The sequence below is a fragment of the Vicugna pacos genome, chromosome 16, assembly GCF_048564905.1.
Source record: "Vicugna pacos chromosome 16, VicPac4, whole genome shotgun sequence".
Classification (NCBI taxonomy): domain Eukaryota; kingdom Metazoa; phylum Chordata; class Mammalia; order Artiodactyla; family Camelidae; genus Vicugna; species Vicugna pacos.
In genome coordinates this window covers 50,311,897-50,329,900 of record NC_133002.1, presented here as the reverse complement: position 1 = coordinate 50,329,900, position 18,004 = coordinate 50,311,897, and the positions used below count along the sequence as shown (strand labels likewise).

At 45.1% G+C, this 18,004-nt stretch overlaps 1 protein-coding gene and 1 long non-coding RNA gene across 4 annotated transcripts in view; both read left to right on the top strand.

Annotated features, from left to right (window-relative positions):
* The first annotated feature begins 673 nt into the window (after positions 1-673).
* Positions 674-9,064, top strand: LOC140686335 (uncharacterized). Its single transcript, XR_012060070.1, has 2 exons — positions 674-995; positions 7,506-9,064. It is a non-coding gene; the product is annotated as an uncharacterized lncRNA (long non-coding RNA).
* A 6,523-nt stretch (positions 9,065-15,587) lies between these two features.
* Positions 15,588-18,004, top strand: part of TEX2 (testis expressed 2) — a 98,059-nt gene continuing 95,642 nt past the window's right edge. For 2 of the 3 annotated variants that reach the window (XM_072939419.1, XM_072939421.1), the window contains exon 1: positions 15,588-15,721. The gene's annotated coding sequence lies outside the window, so the exon portion shown is untranslated. Of the gene's footprint in view, positions 15,722-16,315; positions 16,456-18,004 lie in introns of those variants that run through there. The other variant, XM_072939420.1, reaches the window with a different exon arrangement.

Below are 18,004 nucleotides of genomic sequence, written 5' to 3'. Positions count from 1 at the left end.
TTAATTACACCCCATAGGTTCTTTTTCAAGATTTAAGGGTCATATCCTTTTTAAAGTATTCCTATTTAAAGATACCCATCTGTATGTAACAGCAATGATAATCATAACAGTTAAAGCAATCACTACTAATAATAGCCCTTATGTGTTAGACACTGTTTTAAGAGCCCTGGGCTTTGCATATATAAAATAATTATAATTAAATGTAAATGTAAGTATAATTAAATCATCGTAATAAATAACTTAATCTTCACTGTACAACAACACTGTGAGTTCCTAACCTTAGCATCTTCATCTTACAGATGAAGGAACTAAAGCTTAGCGAGGTTAAGGGGCAGATCCAGGAGGAAATCCACCTCCAGAGCCCTCCTCTTAACCACGGTGACATCTGTGTCACTTTTGGATGTGCTTGAAGCAATGCCACACTCAGAAGGATGTTTTTCAGACTCCACAGGAAGAAGACAGAGACTGACAATTCTGGAAGGGACAGCATCCAGAGATTCTCAGGTCCCAGACCTGCTGAGCTTTTTGTCAATTACAGAGTCCCAGTCTCCCCATCCCCCACAGACCACCTGCATCAGAATTTCCAGGTGGAAGCAACAAAACTCCTTATGTCATAGTCCCCCAGATGGTTCTGATGTTCCTGATCCAGGCACCAGCCTCTGGGAACCTCAGGTCTGCTCCCCTAGCTTTACAGGAAAAGAAGCTGTGGTTTGGTGGAGCTGATTGACTTTAACAAGGAGCCACATCTGGTTTAGCTCCTTACAAAATAGGGTTGCCTAAGGGAGGATCCGATGTGGGTGGAGCTATAGGAAACCCAGGTGCAGGTGCCTGGTGGACTCCTTCGTCTCTCAGGTGATTTTCTGGTAGGCAAGGGCTGGCCGGGTTTTCTCTGCACTGGCTGTAAACCCTGAGGCAGGTGGGCTCCTTTCTGAAAGTTGGACACAGCGGAGACAAGTTTCCAGAAAGGTTCAAATGGAACACAGAATAGCTCTGAGGTGAGTGAGCTTGATTCATGGAGTATGTTTAATGGGCTTGTTAGTCAAATGAAATCCTTGAGCCATGTTTCTCACCTGAGGACAATTTCACGACGTCCCCAAGCTACCTCTAGTCCCATGGCTGAGATGGAGCTTGGGTTGGAAGTCCCATGGCACAAGACCCAGCGTGACATTTATTCTATCTACGGAGCTATACCATTGTCAGTTTGATTCTTCATTGGATTTTTGTCTAAGAGTAGTTGCTCAGTTTTACCACAAGGTGGCGCTAACGGGCTTGGTGGCCACTAGTTGGGAGGGGGGACATTGAGGACTTTAAAAAGAAAATCTCAAGACTGCCCCCTTCTTAATCAATCAAACCTTAATTTTTTTCCTATTTTGCACTTTATAAATTTTCTGCAGTGAGCTTACATTGCTTTTACAAAAATAGAAATGGTGAGGGAGGGAGGAAGCGAATCACCACTCTGATAAACTTGTTATTTTGGTATATTAACTTTGGTTGTGGTTTTATGGTAGTATAATTGTTTAATTGTTTTTCAGCTTGATATTGTAATAAGTTTTCTGTATTCCTACAAGTTCTTCATAAGCACATTTATTGTTGCACATTATACAGTGATCATATATTGAGGGCTTGCTTGGAAACAGGAAAACACTTTGCTGAGTGTTTTATGTGTGTTTTTACTTAGTCCTCACATCATCTTTTAATGTGAGTAAAATGATGCTTCAAGATTTGATACTAAATGGTGGAGCAAGATGTTTTGTGTCTAACATCACTGCCTTTCTCTCATCACAATGCTAGTTCATTGGATGTTACTATAACTCAATCATTCACCTAGGGTTTCCATTTAATTTATTCCAAATTTCATTATTATACATAAAGCTGCAAAAAAACATCTTTATGTCTAAAGCTTTTTCTGGATTCAGGAAATATTTCTAAGAAGTGAACTTATCAAGTCCAAACTTTTTAAGGCTCTTAATAAATACACAGCACCAAATTTTTTTTTTTTTTTTTTTTAGTGTCAGGAAAACTTAACTCTGGCTGGATATTTTATGATATTAAGGAATTACTGTTGATTTTTCTAGATATGTTAATGATTTTGTGGTTATGTATTTTTAAAGAGCCTTTCCTAAAGATACAAAGTGGGTGTTTACAAATGAAATAATACTGTATAGAATTTACTTGAAAATTATCCAGCTGAGGAAGGAGTGGAGATTGATGATAAAAGATGAGGCATGTGTTGGTGGTTGAGGAAGCTCGGTTTGGGGTACACAGGTGTTGATTATGCTATTCTCTCTACTTTGGTACGTGTTTGAAAATTTCTATGATGAACAATTTAAAACATAGCTGTAAAGAATCTTTTAATCTACAGGGGAAGCCAGCCTTATATTTCCTGTTCTACCTAATTAGTGAGCAAGGCAGAGGGGAAGAGGGTGGCTTTCTAGAATAATTTTGCTCAAATCTTTCTCCCCATCAAACAAGAGTTAAGGTCTACTTGAAATCAAAACGTATCAACTGATTTTGTCTTGCTAAGACTTTTTATTTATTTTTAATAGGATAATAGACCTGGAAAGGGTCGTAGAGGTCTGGTCTTCATTCTTTCAAACTTCTGAGAATCCTCTTCTGAATTATAATTAATGCTCTTATGACAATTTCATGCACATATTCCCCAGCCATCATTTGGTGCAGGCTTTGTTAAATTTCTGGAAATATTCAGCGTTCCACTTCACTGGGGGAAACTCACCCATCATTGTATTTAATTTTAAAATTTTTATTCTTATTTTTTATTAAAGTGTTGTCAATTTACACTGTTAGTTTCAGGTGTAAGCAAAACACTTCAGAGATATATATATATATATAAACATACACACACACATACATACATATACATACACATATATATTTTTTCAGTTTCTTTTCCATTACAGCTCATTACAAAAAATTGACTATAGTTCCCTATGCTATACAGTAGGTCCTTGTTATTTATCTGTTTTATATATAGTAATATTTATATGTTAATCTCAGACTCCTAATCTATGCCTCTCCACCACCTTTCCCTCCTGGTAACCACAGTTTATTTTCTATGTCCGTGAGTCTACTTCTAGTTTGTAAATAAAATTTGTATCTTTCTTTTTAGATTCCACATATAAGCAACATCATATGATATCTGTCTTTGTCTGACTTACTTCACTTAGTATGAATCTCTAGGTCCATCCATGTTGCTGTAAATGGCATTATTTCATTCTTTTTTATGGCTGAGTAGAATTCCATTGTGTAAATATACCACAACCTCTTTTTTTTTGTTTGCTTAGAAATCCTTACTTTAATAGCAAAGAAACATACAGTTCAGTTAGCCTATTAATACACTAGATTGTTGACCCTATTTAAGTGATGATTTGTCCGTATTAACAAGAGTATTACAATGGAAACACATACATTTTTCCAGATGGAGCATGTATACATACCCCTAAAACCAGGTAAGATCACTGGTTTTTGTTACGATCAAACAGATATATTAGGGCATAAATTATAATAGTTACTACCATTTATTTATTTTTTTAACATTTTTTATTGATTTATATCATTTTACAATATTGTGTCAAATTCGTGTTCAGCACAATTTTTCAGTCATACATGGACATATACACACTCATTGTGTATATCCAGTCATCTGTCAATGGACATTTGGGTTGCTTCCATGTCTTGGCTATTGTAAATAGTGCTGCTGTGAACATTGTCACCCATCATTTTAACTCTAAAAAGCAAAATGGTTTGTGTCTTACAAACACAGGTATTTTTGGACACCATCCCCTGGGGAAGGTCATGGTATCAAAAGGAAATAGTTATACCTCTTGTAACTTTGTACTCACACCCCTTCAGGTTTTACTTGTATCCCATCCACCCTCCCTCCTTGTACTCCCTCTTGTGGGTTGGCACCTTCTATCCACCCTTCTGAATTCTCTCTCCAGGACACAGAGACCTCACCTGGCAGATTCAGCCAGCAGCCAGGTTTGGGCCCATCCCACAGCACTCACTCCAGGCGACTGGTCCCCAGGGAGGTAAACTCAAAAGAGGAGGTTGAGGAAAGACTGGGAACAGTATGGTGCCCCTCTCTGTAGGTCTTAGTTTTTTCGTCTTCAAGAGTCCTTATATATGGAATCAAAAAACCCATAGAAAACAAAAACCAAACCCAGAGATACAGAGAACAAATCTGTGGTTGCCAGAGGCAGAGGTGAGGGTGGGCAAAATGGGTGAAAGGGGTCAAAAGGTACAAACTTCCAGTTATAAAATACATAATTCCTGGGGGTGTAATGTATTGCATCGTGTCTGTAGTTCATAATAGTAATTGTACATTTGAAAGTTACTAAGAGAATAGATCTTAAAAGTCCTCATCACAAGAAGAAAAGATTTTGTAACTATGTGTGGCGATGGAAGTTAACTAGACTTATTGTGGTGATCATTTTGCAATATATACAAATGTAGAATCATTACGTTATACACTTGAAACTAATATAATGTTATATGTCAATTATATCTCAATTTTAAATAAGGCAAGAAAAAAATGAAATAGATGTTTAGTAAATGTCAGATGTCTTCAGCTTTTATCATATGAGTTATTAGAAATATAAATTTATTGAAAACCCTGGATATCTTTAAAAAAAAAAAAGTCCTTAAGAAAAAGCAAAATTTAGCGCACACACTCCTCCTTTTTTCCCCCTGACTTGGCCACAGAAATAGGAATTTCTACCTGTCCTTATATATTGCAAGTGATTTAAGAAATAAAATCTTTTAAGGCAGACAAATATTGCTGCTCTTAAGCAAATACTGCTACTGCAGGATGTTATTAAGCTCAGTGGATGTTAGATATAGTCATTGGAGTCACCACCCTGTCCACACCATACACAGGACTTTTGTACTTTCCCCCAGGCTTCAGAAAATCCATCCTAAGAGTCCAGGTTAGAGAGTTTGCACCTCTTTTTTTTTTTTTTTTTCTTTTTCCTGGTGCTGCTCTGTTCCCTTGATGGGACCTGTCAGTTTGAAGCATCTGAGGCATAGAACGAAGTGCTGTCTGTCACACCACCTTGGAGTAAGAACAAGAACTCCAGCTCATCCCAGGGGCTCCTAGCCTAAAAATATCCCAACTCAGCACACAGGAAATTTCTTGTCTGTTCTTCTGGTAGACAAGACTGGAGGCAGACGGGACCTTTCCAAATTCTAGCTGGGTAGAGCACGTGTCTGTAAGAGCTGAGGGGAAGGGAAGAACAGAGGGTCGTTTTTCTGGGTCCAACACACCCAGGGAGGACCCTCCACTGTCTCTTACTGGACATCACTCCTTCAGCAATGAGTTTTTACTGAGAGCCTTTGATGGGCTTGCAGTTGCAAAAGGAAGGAGAGACAAGATCCTACCCTGCCCTCCTGGAGCTCACTCACTGTCCAGGGGCAGAGACGCTAATCACTTGAATCACTCTTTGGATAATTGTCACAAAGGAGATACTCAGGACCAGAGGGATCTAGGCCACTCTGATTTACAGCCCAAGGCCAAGGAGACTGGTTGCCAGGGTGACAGGGCTCTTTAGGTAAAAGTGAAGAGGTTTGAGAAGAAGGAAGTGAATGTTGATGAACAGTTTGGGATTTGACATGGATCGATCTCCAAAAAGGGAGAAAAGGCAGGGAGGTTTCAAGTCGTTCCCTGGGCACTCAGCATAAACATTAACCAGAATTACAGCAGATACATGAATGCTATAGCCAAGCTCTTGGAAAGGTCTCTGAAATACCATCACAGCCCCAGGGGAGCATTGAGTGATTATGATGATGATGATGATGACTGGGGGACGACTTAGAGTCAGGAAGGGCCAACTGCTCTGCTGAATAATCATGTAAATGGCTTACACCACGACTGCTCGGAGGGCCGTGTGAGGCAAGGTGGGTATAGGCGGGTGGGAAGGGTGATTGGAAAATGGGAGGGAGGAATTCCAATGCCACCAGTAAACCGGGTTTTTCTGAACCTCAGGATAACTACTTGACGTCTTCAGCCTTTTTGTTTTTGTTTTTGTTTTGTTTTGATTTGATTTTGGAGGTTTTATGGGCGTGATAGAGATCTACCACCCCAAGTGGCTGTAGGCACCGCTAATAAAATCACTAATAAAACCAATGGCAAACAAGGGAACCTAGTAATCCAGAACCTGGACACGAGGTCTCAGGAGCAGAGGCTTTGTCTCTCCTCTAAGAGACTTAGCTGGGGCCCTGGACGCTGTGAAAAGAGGCCAATCATTTTCTAGTTCAAAGACAACCACAGGGCTTGGCCTAGGGGATGGGTACATGGAAAGAGCTGTCTGCGTGTGTTCCGTGCTTTGCCAGTGCGTCCAGGGACCCGCCGGGAGTGTTTGCGGTTTCCTCTGGCTGCATGGAGCAGGTGCTGCTTGTAAGGTGGAGGGCTCTGCTGGTCTCTCCTTGGCAAGTTACCCAGCTCCACGACTGAAATCACTGGGGAAGCATCATGAGGACCAGGTGCCTGGAGCAGGGTATGCGCCCTGGAAAGAAAGAAGAAGGAACTGGTGGTGGGGGGTGTTGAGGGACAGAGATGCCGCAGACACTGGAGTCTGCCTACAAGAGTAAAGCAAGGTCAGGGGGTGGGAAGGGATATGCAGAAGGCATACGTAGAATAGATAAACAAGATTATACCATATAACACAGGGAAATATATACAAGATCTTGTGGTAGCTCACAGCAAAAAAAAATGTGGCAATGAATATATGTATGTTCATGTATAATTGAAAAATTGTGCTCTACACTGGAATTTGACACAACAGTGTTAAAATGACTATAACTCAATAAAATGTTTTAAAAAAACAAAACAAAACAGTAGGGAGACGAAGACACGCAGCGCGTAAGGCATAAAACGGCCTAACCTCTGTGATTTTATGGAAGAGGCAGCGGAAGCCAGACAAGGGTTATCTGTTTAGTCACCAGACATTTATTTCTCAAGAGCCAATTATGTGCCAGGTGCCGGGCCAGTGTTTCAGTTCTGTGTGGCTGCACGTCACCCCAAAACTCAAAGGCTTAACACAACAGCCATTTTGCTCTCTCACATTTCTGTGGGTTGTTGACTGGGCTGAGCTCTGCGACTCTTTGCTCCATATGATAGTGGCGGAGGGTGGTCATTGGCGGCGAGACTCAGAACCTCCCTGAGGCTCATTCACAGCAATGGCAGTCGGTGCTGATTGCTGGCCGGGAGGGTAGCTGGGCCTTTCACCCGGTGTGCGTGCCTCAGTTCTCTTCTGTAAGGCTTCTAGGTGTGGCTTGGCCTTCTCAAAGCAGGTGACTGATTTCCAAGAGCCAGGAAGTGGAAGCTGTCGCTCTTCTGAAGGCCTGAGCTCAGAAGTCTCAGAATGCGACTTCTGCTGCATTCTATGGGTCAAAGCCAGTCCTAGAGCGTGTTGGTTACTTAATGCTGCATGACAAACTATCCCCAAACTTAATGGTCTAAAATGATAATAAATATTTCTCTCTCCCAGCAGGTTTAGTCAGAATCACAGAGCAGTTTTGCTACGAGGTCCCGGCTTGGGTCATCTCCTAAGATTGCAGTCAAGATGTCATTCAGAGCTGCATTCATCTGAAGGCTTGGTTGGGACTGGAGGGCCCATTTCCAAGGAGGCCCACTCAGATATTTGGCAAACTGGGGCTGGCTGTTGGCAGGAGGACTCAGTTCTTCTACACGTGGGCCTCTCCATAGGCCACTGCAGTGTTCTCATGATATGGTGCCTGGCTTCCCCCCGAGCAAGTGATCCAAGAGGCCACGGCTACCCTTTATGAGCTAGCTTCAGATGTCAGACTTTATCACATCCACCAGGCTCTTTTTGTCACACAGACCAGCCCTGGTTCACAGTGGGAGGAGACTATGAAAGCATCAATGACCAGGAAATAAGGATCACTGGGACCAGCCCAAGATTCCAAGGATGGAGAAAGAAACTCTACCTCTGGGTGGGGAATGACCAAGACTCTGTGGGCACCTTTACGCTTCCAGAGCCAGGCTCTGGGGACTTAGCAGAGGACCAGTCCGAAAGGCTTTGTGCTCACAAAACTTACAGTGTAAACCACAGTCCAGGTCCTATAGTCTAAGACCATATAGAAATCTAGTGGCAGAGAATGGATGTGTCTGTCATCTTCATTGTACAGGTGAGAAACCTGAAGCTCAGAAAAGACCAGTAACAGGCCCAGAGTCATAGTGAGTAAGTGGCAGAGCTGAGATGAATACTCAGACTCTTCTGACCTGGAGCCAAGCCCTTTTCCTCCCTTATCCTGTGCTGCTGCTCATTATGTTACAATGTTAAGTTTTAAATAAGAGAATGCAAAATTATTGTACGTAGTGTTAAAAAAAAAAACCAAAAAGTCCCCACCCAACTATGTAAAACAAACTGTGCTTTAAAAAAGAACAGAAGGAAACACTAACAAAATGTTGATGATTGTTAATAGATGGTAAGAAAATATGTGAGCTTTTCTCCCCTCTTCCTCTTCCAGGTTTCTGTGTTTTTTGAATATTCTAAACTGAACTTCTATCACTTTCATAATGGATAACGGTTTTGAAACCCAAAACGTTTCCTACTGTGGTAGAGACACAGGAGGTGCAGGAGAGAGGGGTGCTGGGGGGTTGGAGGAGGAGCTGGCGAGTGCGGGAGGAGCCTTCCACCTGCAGATTTTGGTTCCTCCTCTGCTGTATGGCATTCATGGTGTCCAAGAGTCTGGTTCTTCTGAAAGGCAATGGCTATTCATTAGCTCACCTGTGCAACAAAGCTGGCTCTTCAGCTGAGGTGTGGGAGGAAGAACCTTCTTGGAGAGAAAAGCAGTGTTTCCCACACCCCAGGGGTGGGTGGAGCGAAGGAAACTAGAGGGCTGATGTCCCCCTTTTCTGATGGGATATACCTAGAATGCCGTTTTCTGGTCCAAGGTCAAGGTGACCGGCTCTCAAATATGAGTTTTTGTCCTGGGACAACATGAGAGAACATTTGAAATTGATGCTCGCCTGGAAACTTCAAGATACGTAGTCATGGTAGATAAAAGCTATTTGGTCATTTTATAGTATTAATCGTCTTTTTTTGATTGCCTGCAACCATGTGATATCTTCTTTCACTTCTATTTTTGAGGCTTAAGCCTATCACCCCATTGTCTTCCTGTGTGCATTGTCTGCCTGTACACTCTATAGCCTGGAATTTTAAAAGTAAAAACCAACAGCTTCCATTAACTGGTCACCTATTACATAAAGCTGCTACACTAAGCATTTATTTGTACACTTAATCTTTTTTTAAATCAAAAAAATTTTAATGTATTTTATTAATTTTTAATTTTTTAAATTTTTATTTCTTAAATTAATTTATTTTTTTACATACACTTAATCTTTACAATAGCATATGATGTGCATATCTCCAATTTATAGATGAGGAAACAGGAGTTCAAGGAAATTCAATATCTTCTCCAAAGTCACGTGGCTCAGAAATGACAGAGGCGAAACCTGAAACCATGTCCAAATGCCCCCCCACAAAGCCATGAGCCTAATGCTGCTTCCCTAAAGAGAACATGACAACAACACTAAAAGACATTTGAAATCTTACAGCCCTCCTTCCTAACTTAAGATGGCAGGGTTTTTTGGACAGTGCAAGGTTTCTCTTGTTGAAAATGGACTTTGTATCAGAAACCTCTGTGCACCACTAGAGGTCTTCAGCCACTGCCATAGCACCCAGTTCTGTGAATGCTCCAGCCAGCTGCCAGCAGGCACAGTCCAACAGTGTCTCGCCTCTGGCTCACAGCCGGCACCTCAGGCCCCACCCAGGGCATCTCTGTTGACACCCACCTGGTGCCAGGCCAGTGCATTTGGGAGGCAGGGCTCAGGCCCCTGTGCAGAGTTTTTCACCAACTGGGGCAGAACCATAGGATAAATGCCTGCTTCCCTCTGCCCCATCCTAGAAGGCAGGTCCTGGGATACTTTTCTTAGGACTTCTCAGTCTCTCCAAATCAAGCAGCCGGGAATATGGCCACCCCAACAACACGGTGTCCAACACCTCTGCCTCCACCCCTGCTTTGGTCCTTTAGCCTCAGCTGCTCTCCTGGGCTCACGCTCCCCAGTAATGAATTCACCCGTGAGCTTTGTCTCAAGTTCTGCTTTTGAAGGAACCCTGGCCAAAAAAGATTCAAATATTTTCTTTGCCTGTGTTCTCACTCAAATATAAAACACCTTTATCTTCAGAACCGCATAGGTGTTGAGCAGAGTAGCCACATGGAAATGGCAAAGGCCAACAACTTCACCCTTTCCAGTTCTTATTCTGTGTAACTGCTTGATCTGGAGCAGACATTTTCCACTGACTTCTTGCTACTCTGTATCAGAGTATGTAGATCACGTTTTCCAGATGAAAAACAAACAAGTAAACAAACCCTCCTGTACGTTTAGGCGGATGTATATGTCATTAAAAGGGCAGCTGAGGAGGGGAAGGGTATAGCTCAGCAGTAGTGTGCTGGGTTCAATCCCCCAGTACTTCCATTAAATAAGTAAATAAAACTAATTACCGCCGCCCCCCAACCAAATTTTAAAAAGGCCATCTGAGCTCTCCCACTTCTGCTACTTAAGGGGATGATGTGTTCTGGTGGGGACGAGAGATGCAGGGCTAGGGCCAGCGCCTGTGGGCTGCACTCCTGACCCTCTGTCCCTGGAGTTAAAATTGTGTTCCAGGGTGATTTTGGGCAAGCTAGAGATTCAATTTCCCAGACTGAAGTGGAGTAGAGGGCCTGGTGGTTGGAAGGCAGCCAGGATGGTGCGTGATGTCAAGGTTATAGGGAGAATTAGGGAGTGACTGCTGGAATATAGATCATTCCCTGTGTGGAGCATTGGGAGGGCCCCTGAGAGACAAGGCAGAGAGTCAGCAGGGAAATGGAGGGAAATGTCAGTCTTTCTCCCTAGAAATCCACTCTGGCTCTGCTCCACTTCAATTCCCCCAATGGCCCTCGGAATGACAGAGGTTTGAGACATTTATATTTAATATCCTCAGGTATCATATGCTAACTAGCAAAGTAAATAATTGACATCGGCTGGCCGTCTGCTGCTCGGTGATGGCTGGGAATTATTCACAGGTGCATCAATCACTGGCTGAGGCATCTCTAAAGTCCCAGAAGACTTCCCTCCGGGAGCCCTTCGCACAAATGCGCATGTCTCAGTGATGACTGTGGGAATCCTCCTGATCATTAACAGGTTTGTATTTTAGAAGGAAAACCAGTCAAGAGAGAAGGATGCTCTCCCCACCACCATCATCTCGAGAGAGTCACCCCGGGGGTGGTGCAGAGTGAACGCAAAGCCCTGAGGCGGCACAGCCTCAGGTTATTAGGAAAAGAGGAGGGAAAATCCAGGAGCTGAGTGTCTTTAGAACCCCAATTCTATGCCTGCAGCTGACCTTGTCATCACTCAGAATTGCTCTTCTGTGAAAACCTTGCCTAACCCATCCCTCTCCAAATCAACCCAAAGTCTGGTTCTTCCCATCTCTCCTACCCGACATATTTCCTCTGGTCCCACCCCTCCACCTTGGATTCCTTTCTATTTCCATCCAGCATAGAACCCACGATCCGTCACTTCAGCCCCCTTCTTGTCAGTCCCCCGCACTGTTTTGTCTTTCTCCTGCTCCTGACTCTGTACACTCTTGACTCTGGATTCTCCAACAGCTGCCAAGCCCCCCCATAACCATCCATCCAACTCCTATCCTGGGAATGCCACAAATGCGTGGGCCCTCAGGGTGGCCCGGAATTCTCCCTCTCAACCTGGCAGCTTCCTCTTTCTTTCTCTCAGTGGCTCTTCCAGTTCTCACTGGTTCCCTCAAAGCCCCTGTTACCACCTCCCACCCATTCTCAACAGATGATTTTGCTTCACTTTGCTTCTCACTTTAAAGCTATAATAATAGAAGCGGGCTGGCCAGCAGGAATTTCCTCAGCTTCCTGCACTCCGCCTGTGAATGAATCTGCACCCACACCCATTCTTATCTGCATCCAGCGTAAATGGAAGAGGGTTCCAGCGCATATTTGGAAATGTGCAACAAAGGCAGTTATCAATAGAGAAACAGGGTAGGGAGTGGAGATAGGGGCCTGCAGCTGCACCATCACAAGGAACCCTCTTCCTTTCCAGGGCCAGCTCGTCTAGCCCCCTGGGCCTCTAGGACCCTGTGGCAGCGGTCCTCCCCTGCCCAGCCTCTTCATTCTCTTTTCTTAGCTCTGTTCCTCAGCCCCGGGAGCCTCTGCATCCCTAGCCCCAGCTACACCACCTACACTGCTTGTGTCAATTGCTTCAACAACCTTCTAATTTCCATATCCCAGGGTACACTGCTCAGATCTCTTCCAAATTGACCCTTCTGAGGTGTATCTTGCTCCCTCCTCCAATCTCTGTACTCCTTTGATGACAACATTCTTACTTGGGTTTTTATCACTTTTCTGGTCTTTTGGGTAGGGGGCGTGGAAGAATTAGGATTATTTCTTTTTCTTGTTTTTTTTTGGGGGGGTGTAATTAGGTTTATTTATTTTAATGGAGGTACTGGGGATTGAACCCAGGACCTCATACATGCTAGGCAGGCACCCTACCACTGAGCTATAACCTCCCCACCTCCCCTGCCGTGCCTGGTTTTTCTTCTTCATAGCCTTCATCCGGCCACCCCTAAAACATTATTTGGGTTCCTCAGGGATTATATGCCTATTCGGTGTCCCGTGGCTCCTGGGTTTAACTTTGTGGAAGCCTATAACGGTCTATCAATTTGTCAGTCTTTCTCTGCTAGATCTGGTGCCAAAAGCCCACCGTTTTTATACTTTTTTTTTTTTAAACAGATACTGTCTTCATCTCCATCCCCAATGCTTAGCACACCACCTGGTACTTACTGAGCTCTCAGTGAATGCTCATTAATGGTTCAGTTTGTGGCACAATGAGTTCCTAACCGTTTTTGTTTTTTTTAGATGTTTAAGTGGATCAACTTTTTGTTTTGGTGTACCTCATAACCATTTCTCCCTCCAAGAGTGCAATACTGGGTCAAAAAATTGAAGTAAAAATCTTGGAGAATTTTGTTTGTTTAAGTTTCATGAGAAAATAAGGATTTCTTAAAATGTCATAATTGGGAATAATTCAGGTGTACTGGGTCCATGTAGGCTTGAGCTGAAGCCCAGGTTGTGAGAGACTAGGGTGATGGTTGGGGTTAGGGAGTGGGGGAGGGAGGCAGATGCCAGAGTAATAACTTGGGTTTGAATTTCTATGACTTCTATCTCTTCTGTAGGTAGAAAAATTTAGTTCACTTTGCATATACTTACCTATCAATCAGCTATTTGGGGGACGAAGTAAGGAGTCTTGTTTGATATCTGAATTTAGCATCACAATCCTTGGCCTTTGTCATTGGTCACTGTGAGTCATAGACGCCAAGCTCCAAAATCACTCCTTTCATTTGTAAGTTCAAAGGACATATAGATTCAGAGATATTCTTTATTTGATTTGGTTTTCATGCCAGCCCAAGGAGGCAGAATTTATTATCCCATTTTATAGACGAGCAGTCAGAGGCTCAAAGAGAGTTAATCATATGTTTTGTTCAAGGTCAAACAGATGGTAAGTTAGAGCAATGGGACTTAGACTCCAAGGCAGTGCTGCTATATTGTACTGTCTTTTGGCAAAGATCAGTGGTATTTGCTGCTTTTGCCTTTTGAAGTTATCCATTCTGCTTCTGGCAGCAAGGAAGGGCAATTTGGCAGCCACTGGAATGGGCAGTTACGAGGAGTCTAGTCATAAGGGTCATGAATTCCGGCCCTTTCTTGAGCTAGTCTTGTGATCTTAGACACACTACCAATCCTCTGTGAGCTTCAGTTTCTGCATCTGTAAAATGGAGAAAATAAGAACCATACCTACCAAATAGGGTTCTTGTAAGGTTTCAAGGAATACGTGCAAAGATCTTGACATAGTGTCTGGCGCAGAATAACCTCTTAAAGTTAGCAAGTGTTAATATCATTATGTTATTATATGTTCTTTTATTTCTCAAAGCATCCAAATTCCTCACTTTTCAAAAAGAAGGGCTCCTAAGTGTTTGCGCTGGGTCTTATTGGCTTTGTTTGAGGTCATTTGGACACTGCTTTAATGAATCTAATATTTATGTAGGGCTTGGTATGGGCAAAGAGGGTGGGGGGCCCTCTGAGATACACACTGCCAGCTTCCCAGGACACTTGTGATGGTGCAGCTGCGGGACCTCATCTCCACTCCCTACCCTGTTTCTCTATTGATAACTGCCTTTGTTGCACATTTCCAAATATGCACTGGAACCCTCTCCATTTAAGGCAAGTGTTCCTTTTCCTTTGGGAAGGCCAAGGGGAGGCAAATGGTGATCCCAGCCAGTGATGTCTGCAACCCAGAGACTTAATCCTGATGAGGCTGATCAACGTGTGTGCAGAGCTGCTCCTGGCAAACACAGTACTCGTTAGATATCACGGCAAAAACACAAACAAAACGAAAAATAGAGTTGTTCTTCAGAAGCAATTTGCTCCTCATACGAGGGATCTAGGTGGAAGGAGCTGATTTTCAAGTGATGTCTGGGTCAGACACGGAGCTGGGCAGAAGACTGTGTCTGGGAGGGTGGGCAGGGCTTGATGGCATCAGAAGCAAGCTCCAGAAGGGCTAGGCAGCCTCCTGGGATTATGACTGGGCCTGGTGATGGCAATGAGGAAGGGTGTGTTTGCCATTAAGATATTTATGCATTGTCTCACAAGTCAGAGAACAAGACTGGCTTGTTGCTTCATTCCAGCCCAGTGCTCTTCAAATTCAGTTCTTAGCATGACCCACTCAGGGAACTGTTCTGAGTTTCTCAGTAGGCGACCTCCAGCCCAACTAGCAAGCCTTCCAACCACAGTATGATTTTGAGGATAAAAACGAGTTTATTTCAATTTCTGGCAGTTGAATTTGAATTTCACTACAATGATGGACTGGAAATACTTGCCTGAGTGTGGCTCTTGTACCATCTCCATCAGAATCACCTCGGAGGACGGGCGTTGAAAAAACGCGTACTTTCCCCAATCCCATTCTAGACATAGGACATACTGACATTACAAAAATATCCAAAAAATCCTCCATGATAAGGATGAGGATGTGTTTTTAATGCTAATTTCTGGGATTGGACAGGAACAGATGGGTCTGACGGCCCTCTAAAATCCAAATTTGAGTGAAATGGCCAAGCGGGAGACCCTTGGTTCTTGGAGCCTCAGTTTCTCCTTCTTTCAGGGGCAGGTTCTGTCTCTACTTGTTGCTAGGCTGTAGGAACAGGAAATTAGTAAGTGCAAAGTGCCAGGGCGAGCGCGGTAGCTGGACTGGGTGAGAAGAGAAGCTCTTACTCCTCCCAACCCAGGCTCTTCCAGGTAACCCCTCCGCCGCCCCTCCCTCCAGCCCGTGGGCGGCGGCCCCTTTAACAGACCTGACCAATCGCCCGCCCATTTCCGCGTCCGCTCCTCGGCGCGCAGGTAGGGCCTGGATTGGCCGGGCCTGGCTCGCGGCCTGTTACGCCCCCACCGCCCTCTGGTTGGCGGCGGCGGCCGCGGGCGCGGGGCGGGTCCGCCGGCGGGGCGGGGCGGCCGGTGCCCGGGGGCGGGCGGGCAGCAGGACGGCGGCCCGAGCCCAAGCAGAAACCCGAGCCGTGGCGGCCGTGGAGCACGGGTGCCGGCGCAGTACAATGAGGCAGCCAGTGGATCCGGGGTGAGCGTGCCCGGAGACAGGCAGGGCGTGGGAGGGAGCGCCCGCCGAGAAGGCCGGGGCTGGTGGCAGTTCGGCTCCGCAGGGTCTGGGGTCTGGCCGGGGACCGGCGGCCGTTGGCGCGGCTGGGCGCGGGGGTCCGGCCTCCTAGGGCCCCGCCCCACTGTCACGGCCCGGGTGTTGACGGGGACGCCCACCCGCAACGTCCCCGGGCGCACGCTTCTTTCCTTTGGGGCCGTGTGGAGCGGTGTGGGCTTGACCCGGCCGGAGGTGCCCGCTAGCCGGTCCCCCAAGGCTGCGGTCCGCGGGCTCCCGGCTCTGGGCTCGACCCCCGCCGGGGAGGTCTGTCCACACGCAAACTAAGGGAAAACAGCTTGTAATTTTATGAATGGGGCCCCAAGGTTCCTGCCGCCCCCCGCGCCCACCTCGGGAAATGCTTTGAAGTCGAGAACCGCAGTTACTTTTACGCGGATCTTTCAGAGGTTGTCCGCGCCTCGAGTTGTTTTTCTCCAACTCCTGGAAATCGCAGGTGGCGGTGGATGGTTTGCATGCTTTAGACCTGAGGCGGCGGCGTCCCGAAAGCCGGAGGTTTGGAAGGTTAACAAGTGACATTGGGCTGAGGCCTAACGCCAGGTGCTCTGCCTGGGAGCGCGAGTGTGACGGTGTAGGCTGTGCTGCTGGCGAGCACACGACTGAAGCGGTGGAGCCGGAGATGGACCAAACAGCCGGCTTTACTGGTACCACGCACGCTGACGCGGGAGTTGGTGCAGGGAGTTTTCCCCTTTTGAAAATGGTTTTTGGAAAATTTGGCCCCTCGTTGGGTTGATGGTTACTTAAATCATCGGTTGTTATAGTTACAGGGCATCAAATGTAAGGGCAAAGTCTGTTTCCACCCTCGCTCTTCCTCCAAAGCTATGAAGTACTTTGTCACTACGTTTTAGTAGACATTTCACGGGGAGGACAGACTTTTTAGAGTTGGAGGAAGAGCGTGGGCTCTGTGAAGGCAGGGGTGGTGCCATATTCATGTTTGAAGTTCTTGGTCTTGACACCACGGCTGCTCTGCACAAGGATTGAAAAGAACTAGACTTTCAACATGTTTTGGTGATTTTCAAAGGATTTAAAGGCGTCCTTTCAGGAGCCTGATGTACGCTGGAAGGGAAAGGATGAGTGACTTTTATATGGAAACTAATAAGGAAAAACGGAGGGGCAAATAATCGTTGAGCTCTGGGGTAGGGAGTGTTTGCAGAGTCCAGTTTGTGGGTTTAGAGCTCGGTGACGTGGTGAATCTTATCTCTAGGAGGTACTGGAAGAGCAAAAGTGCCATTTCTATTAGCTCTTACCCACCCCTTAAGTTATTTCAGTATTCGTTCAACTTCTACAAGTTGGTGGTTGGGCTAAACTTAATGGAAAACGAGTAAACCTCCCGAGGTAATGAGGATAGAGTAGGATTGTTGCCATATGGTTTCTTTCTTTTCACAGAGGCCTCTCTGGGAGTGTCAAGGAAGGCTTGAAGGAGGGGGTAGTAGGTTGAGGGTGGAGGGCTGTGGGTGAACTCAGCTTGCCTGCACCTTTATCTCCAGGAAAGTTGCTGTGCCTGAGAGGAAGGAGATTAACAGACTGATTCAGATCAGACGACATGGTCATTGAGATAGCTGCCAAGTAAACCAAGGGGCTGGGATGGACGAGCGGGAAGAGAAAGTGCTGGAGTTTGCTGGGCTGAGGGTGCTGAGCCTTGTTGGAGGCTTGGAGAGACAGCAGAGTGTCATCACCTGAGAGGCTAGGAGACGTAGCAGACACCAAAGGTAGCGTTCGTTTATCAGACTTGTGTTTTTAGAATACTTCTGGAAAAGAAGCAGATTATTAGGCTTTTAGGTAGGATAAATGTATAGGGTATTTTGGAGTTTTGGTCAGAATGAAATTTCATATAGTCAACAAATACTCAGCTGTGTGCCAGAAACTTTGAGACGTTATGAGTACGATGGAGAGAAAAAACAGGTCAAGAGTTTGTTTCCATATCCATATGACTTGCCTTCCCTCCAAGTCAGAGCTCTCATCTTCTGAGGATTTTCTGAAGCTCTTGAGGCAAGAAAGGGGAGCAATGCACAGAATGTTATTTAATGTAACAACAAAACAAAACAGTGGGGGAGATTCTTCCTGCTGTAGCTCACTTTTGGTGCAACCCAGAATCTTCAGAGAGTGGTATTTTGTGCCAAGTTTGGTATATCTCATCCTCATGTCTACTGACCAGTGTCTTTTGATGGTGTTCTTTCTTTTTTCTCTTTCCCA